The following is a 7,031-nucleotide window of genomic DNA, read 5'->3' as shown; positions in this document are numbered from 1 at the left end:
TATATCCATGTCACAAACCTGCTCATGTACCCCCAAATCTAAAATAAAAGTTGAAATTATTAAAAATAAATAAATAGGATTTAAAAATCATAGTTACCAGCATTATGTTAAGTGCATAGAGAAAAGATTAGAAGGAAATGTGATAAAATAGCAGAAGTTAGAAAAATGCACAGATGGCGGGAATCCCCAGGCTACATCGGGAACAGGGTATTAGAGCTCAATTAGGGTGAGAAGTGTGTGACAGCCAATATTGAGTACTGGAGCCCATGAAGGCTGAGGAGGATGTCTCCACACCAATGGTGGCTGTCCACACCTCCTCCACAGCTCCTCCACAAACAGGAGGTATGGACAGCTGGTAAAGGATGTCGGATCCTGAGCAGAGAGGGAAAGAGAGCATCCACATTGAGTAGCAGCTCAGCTCAGGGTGTTGATGGCCCGAGATGGCTGAGGTGGGCATCTGAGAGGGGGAGGGGAAGCCATCATGGCAATGGGACACAGAAGCCAGCCAAATATGAGATAATTTGTGCATCAAATTAAATAATGATAGTAATGGATTATGACCCATTGCATAAAAGAGGAAAACAAGAAGTCCAATCTGATATAAATACCAAAAAGAATAAATTGAAAGTTTTATAAAGAATGGGATATTCTCATCTTCCAAATATTTATTAATTTCAAAAGGAAAAAGTAGTTTTTCAGGAGATAATTCTGCAGACACCACTTTAATCAGGTGAACAACTTGAGCATCATCAGTAATGGGACAAATTGAAACCCTGTGCCACCTAATAGAATGTAATGAGAAGAACACACTTCTGTGATATTCCTGCCAAATTTGCATCACCTGAACCTAATCATGAAGAAACATCAAGAAATTCAATTGCAAGAACATTCTACAAAATAACTAGTGATCTTCAAGAGTCCAAGTCCTCAAAGTCAACAAAAGACTGAGGAAATGTTCAAGACTGAAGCCAACTCAAGAGACCTGACAACAAGATGCAACACCTGATTCTGAACTGGATCTTTTGTTACAAAAGATCTCACTTGGGAAAACTGACAAGACTCAAATGAGGTCTAAGGATTAGAAAGTACTAATAATTCAATGGTAATTCCCAGAATTTTAATATCATATTTTGCTTATATAAGAGAATGTCCTTGTTTGAAGGCTATTCGCATAAAGTATTTGGGGGTTTGGGGCATCATAGTGGAAACTGGTAAATAGTTCAAGGCAAGAAAAGGTCCTTACACTATATTTGCAACTGCTCTGTAAGTTTAAATTATAAAAACAATTTTAAATGAATTTAAAACTTAAAGAAATAATTATAATAAAAAACATTTAAATGATTTTTAAAAGTCATGTACTTTGACCCAGAAATTTCACTTCTGATAGTCTACTTAAGGAAATGATTCAAAATACATGCCCACCTCCAATAAGCTGGCACATCTATTCACCCTTCAGGTTTTAGCTCAAGGTAATTTCCTCAACAAAATCTTCCCTGACTTCACCAGCCCAGATCTGAAGCTTCTGTCAAACAATCTCACATCAACCTTTGTGGCCTTTATCATGGTTTATAATTACCTATTTGTGCAAACATTAATTATTCCTCCTCCTTGAAGTCAAGGACCAGGTTTGCCATGCTCACCTTTATATCCTCAGTACCCAGCACACAGCAAGTACTCAATAAATATAAACAAATCTGTCATTAATGGATGAATAAATTAAGATAGATCAATGGATAGATGGGTAAGTAGCCAGATGCACAGAGAGATAATAAGAAATGTTAAGAGCTCTCACTTAATGGCTATAGCTGTCATTCAGATCCATCCCAGGGACCTAACATTAAAAAGGTCCTGTTGATCAGAAGAGATAAAGGACCAAGAAGAGCTGAGCAAAGAAACACATGTAATAATTAGTATAGAACCCACCTGCAATTACTGGAGCATGTGCAGTCCAGCCAAAGGGGGATTTTTTTTTTTATTTTTGTAGCCATAGTGTCTTATTTTCCTATTTTATGACCGCTGAAGTATTCCCAGGCCCTCTCTTAAACCTAAGAATTCATGTATTGGTGAGAATAGCTGGACATTCAAGATATTTTTATGATTCCTTTTTTTAATCCTCTATTGTACATGTAATAATGTTGAACAAACAATGAAATGTAATTCCAATGGTTTCATGAGGAAGGAGAAAGACCCTAACTTCTGACAGAGAAGTTCTTCCCCTCTTTGTGGAAGGCCCTTATTGAAATGTAGATCACGATTGTTACCCAAAGTTTTGTCTCTGTTTTTGCATCTGACTTTAGGATCCAAAAAAAGAATTCCAATTGATGCCTTTCCTTCTGGAATTGTAAGTGAACTTACAATAATAGTACCTGTTTAAACGTGAAGTGGATATTGTTACACAGAACACACCAGTGGCTTTTTCAATGTTAAGCTAATGATGCCTCATGAATGTATGATCTATGGAGAAATCCCTGTAGTTGTACCTGCCAATGCTGTTTGTTGGAGAATAAACGTTTAATGTTTTTTCCTCACAAACAAAAAACAAAAGCCCTCTAAAGAGAGGGTGATACCTGTCTTTATTCTGGAGAGTGGGGGAGCAAAGTTAAGAATACATAGGGCAATGTTTTTAACTAAGGGTCTATATTACAATCCTCTTTGGAACTTGTTAAAAATGCAGATGCTTGGAACAAACTTATGAAAATAGGGATTCGGTGAGTGAATCTGAAAATTCATATTTTATAATTCTGGAGGTGATCCTGATGACCCTTCTGATTGAAGATAAATATAGGGACGGCTGGAGACAGTGGTGCGTGCTTATAGTCCCAGATATTTGGAAGGTTGAGGCAGGAGGATCGCTTGACCCCAGGAATTGAAGACCAGCCTGGGTGATATAATGAGATCCCCTCTCACACACAACACACACACACAAAAATACTAAACAGAAAATGAACATTTTTCTACCTGAATTATTTAGTCCAACACTTCATGTTCTCATTTTGCTTTTAACTAAGAAAATCTTACCTGGCATGATATTTATTTATTATTTAAAAAGGAAAGACTGATATATAAGCATATCAGAGATAGAGTGAAAACTCTAAAAGATCTCTCTAAAAGAAATTAATACAAAAGAAGAGAGAGGCCTTCACTCTCTTCTCCCTCTCCACCCTGAATTATCACACCCTGGGGAAACTGGGCCGTGGAAAAAATTTAACTCTAGAGCACCTTCTGCCAAGAGTCAGATAAATTATCAGCAAGCCCGCAGGGTTTGGGCAGCAGCCCCAGAAGCTACAATGGCACGCCAAGGATAGAACAAAGCACCCAGTGGTGTGGAACAAAGCAGTGAAATGTTGCTGAGCACTTGGGAAGCACTCCCTGGGGGCTATAGGAACACTGAGAACTGTTGCTTTCCCCGAGCTGAGGGGCGCTAGAGTCAGAGTGATCCATGATACAGGTGTTCAACAAAAGAATCTGTGAAAAGTTTCTAGGAATAAAATCCATAATGTTTTTCCTATCCCATATATAGGAAAATATTTTTTAAATAGTGTATTAGTGTCACATAATCTATGTTTGCACTAGAATCATGCAGAAATGCTTCATTTCGTTTTTGTCAAAGACACTGTTTATCTGAAAAAGTAAGTCAGACTTAAGACTTCACTTTTCAAATAATATGAAATTTCTCTGTCATGCCATGTGAGATTTTCTTCGTTAAAAGCAAAATGAGGTCATGAAGTGTTGGACTAAATAATTCAAGTATAAAATTTTTAATCTTTTATTTAGTTACCCATTTCAATTTGAGCTGTACAGTCTAAGTTTTCTATCACCCAAGTACTTTGGTCATGGTTGTTTTCAACAAAGCACTAAAATCTTTGAATTTTCAGTTCTCCAACATTTCAGAAATAGTTTAAACCACTTAAAAGTGAGAGAGGATATTTAAAGCAATGTTATGTGAAAAATACCTCTATTTCTCTTCTTCCCACTGCCCTTCAACCCCCTCCCCCACTCCATTTCAACATAACCTAACTTCCCTCCAGCTAATCCCTATTTCTGTCCTTACCTTCAAAGCTACACTTCTTATTGTGCACATTCTTTTCCTCATTTCCCCACCCCTCATTCACTCCTCAACCCATTCCAATCTGGCTTCCATTCCCTTTGCTACACCAAAACCACTCTTCCTAAAGTCAATGAGCTCCATCTCCCAAAGATATTACTTCTCTGAAGAATTTTATACTGCTGGCCGGGGGCAGTGGCTCATGCCTATAGTCCCAACACTTTGGGAAGCCGAAGCAGGTGGATTGCCTGAGGTCAGGAGTTCGAGACCAGCCTGGCCAACATGGTGAAATTCCGTCTCTCTAAAAAAAGTACAAAAAATTAGCTGGGCCTGGTGGCGGGTACTAGTAATCCCAGCTACTCGGGGAGCTGAGGCAGGAGAATCGCTTGAATCCAGAAGGCAGAGGTTGCAGCGAGCCAAGATCGCGCCATTGCACTCCAGCCTGGACAACAAGAGTGAAACTCTGCCTTAAAAAAAAAAAAAAGAATTTTATGCTGCTAACCGCTTCTCTCTCCCCTTGCACCTTTGGCTGCAGCCTCCTACATCTCTAGCCACATCTCGGTGCCAGACTTCTCACCCACCAGTCTTTAAATATTGATGCTCTTTCAAACTATCGCAAGGACAGAAAACCAAACACCGCATGTTCTCACTCATAGATGGGAATTGAACAATGAGAACACTTGGACACAGGAAGGGGAGCATCACACACCAGCGCCTGTCGTGGGGTGGGGGGAGGGGGGAGGGATAGCATTAGGAGATATACCTAATGTAAATGACGAGTTAATGGGTGCAGCACACCAACATGGCACACGTATACATATGTAACAAACCTGCACGTTGTGAACATGTACCCCAGAACTTAAAGTATAATAAAATAATAAATAAAATAGCTTTACCAGGCGGCTGCCGAAGAGGGCGGGGGTGCAGGTCCTGGAGCTGGATGGCGGAGGCCATTTCCTGGGCCGCCTGGCGGCCATCGTGGCTAAACAGGTACTGCTGGGCCGGAAGGTGGTGATCCTACCCTGCGAAGGCATCAACATTTCTGGCAGTTTCTACAGAAACGCGTTGAAGTACCTGGCTTTCCTCCGCAAGCGGATGAACACAACCCGTCCCCAGGCCCTACGACTTCCGGCCCCCAGCCGCATCTTCCGGCGGACTGTGCGAGGCAAGCTGCGTCACAAGCGAGGCCAGGCTGCCCTGGGCCGCCGCAGGGTGTTTGACGGCATCCCGCCGCCCTACGACAAGAAAAAGCGGATTGTGGTTCCTGCTGCCCTCAAGGTCGTGCGTCTGAAGCCTACAAGAAAGTTTGCCTATCTGGGGCGCCTGGCTTACGAGGTTGGCTGGAAGTACCAGGCAGTGACAGCCACCCTGGAGGAGAAGAGGAAAGAGAAAGCCAAGATCCACTACCAGAGGAAGAAACAGCTCAGGAGGCTACGGAAACAGGCTGAGAAGAACGTGGAGAAGAAAATTGACAAATACACACAGGTCCTCAAGACCCACGGACCCCTGGTCTGAGCCCAAAATAAAGACTGTTAATTCCTCAAAATAAAATAAAATAAAAATAAATAAATATTGATGCTCTTTGTGTCTCAGACATGGGTCCTTTCTTCCCCGACACAAAACTAGTGATTGCACACACCTCAGGGGGTGAAGCCCTCCATTGAAGGGAAAATCCAATATCTAAAGGGGAAACCCAGCTCTGGGTCATTACTGGCATGCAGAAATAAAAAAATAAGTGTTCCCTGATATTTCAGTTTTTCAAGAGTAGTTTAAATCTGGATCATGTGGAACCTCCTGATTTTTAAATACTAGCAAATAAATCATTTTCTAATAATTGTAAAAGCCAATGTGCTAATCAAAGTAAATCCAACATGCCTACTAGAATGTTTCTTATCTCTCTGCTCTACTCTTTATTCTCTTTTCATAATCTCACCCATGCCCCATCGTTCAATTACTATATAAACACCAACTTGTAATTACTTATCCATAGAGTAGGCCCTTTTTGAAGCTCCAGATAAATTCAAATGCCTACCCAACATTTTTACTTGGATGTCTTGAAAGTGCTTCATATTCAATATGTCCAAAACAGAATCCATGATCTCCTAATCTGATTATTTTAGAAGAGCAGACTTGTTTTATTGTCTCCAATAAATGACATAATTATGGTTACTAACAGCTCTGTGTCAGGTGTAGTTGGGCATATCTATATACAAAAGTATATAAATATATATTTGAGCCATATATATGTGTGTAATATATATTTGAGTATGTGATATATGAGATATATAGCTTATATATGTGATATAGATACATATATGTGTATCAGTATTATAGCACTAGTGTTGCCAGAATATAGTAAAGAATTATCTGTTAGAAAATAATGATAAGACTTGGAATTGACTCAGAAGAGAATAGCTTACATGATAGTCACAGTGAGGAAGGTGTCAACTCAATATAAAGCAGAATGTCTTATATTGGATGCCATAATGCACAGGTTCTCCTTGAGGAAGGAAGGACTTATTCCACTAGCTGCAGGTGGACTACCAGAAGATGTGCCTCAGTTTTTAATCTTCCTTGGGGATGGCCCCAGCTGAAGAGAATTGCCTTGCCAAGATGGCGCCTCCTTTTGGGGAAGCCAGCCTGCAATGACTGGTCATGATGGAGGTATAAAGGCCCAGCCCTCCAGCCCAAACTCATGATAACTCTGGGGGGCCACTGAAGGTCCAAGCTCACCATGGGTTCAGCTAAAGGCTTTGTCCTCTGCCCTATAGTATCTCCTTCTCTCCCTTCCTCAGGGGTGATGCCAAGGCACTCCCTAATAAATGCCCCACACCTTAATTTTCCTAAGTTTGCTAACTGAAGAGCCCAATTTCAGAAACTTGCCCAATGGCAAGTGGAATGCTTGCATCCTAAATAGTTGCTGGAAATGGCCAAACAATGATAGGGTTGTTATTTTTGAATGTTACAGGAAAGATGCATACATTGG

General features: G+C 40.6%; 1 pseudogene; it reads left to right on the top strand.

Moving 5' to 3' along the window:
• The first annotated feature begins 266 nt into the window (after positions 1-266).
• Positions 267-5,572, top strand: LOC696423 (large ribosomal subunit protein uL13 pseudogene; annotated as a pseudogene).
• The last annotated feature ends 1,459 nt before the right edge of the window (positions 5,573-7,031 follow it).

This window comes from Macaca mulatta, chromosome 17 (genome assembly GCF_049350105.2).
Source record: "Macaca mulatta isolate MMU2019108-1 chromosome 17, T2T-MMU8v2.0, whole genome shotgun sequence".
NCBI classification, from domain to species: Eukaryota; Metazoa; Chordata; class Mammalia; order Primates; family Cercopithecidae; genus Macaca; species Macaca mulatta.
The sequence above is the reverse complement of the archived record's forward strand: the minus strand, read 5'-3'. Positions and strand labels throughout refer to the sequence as shown.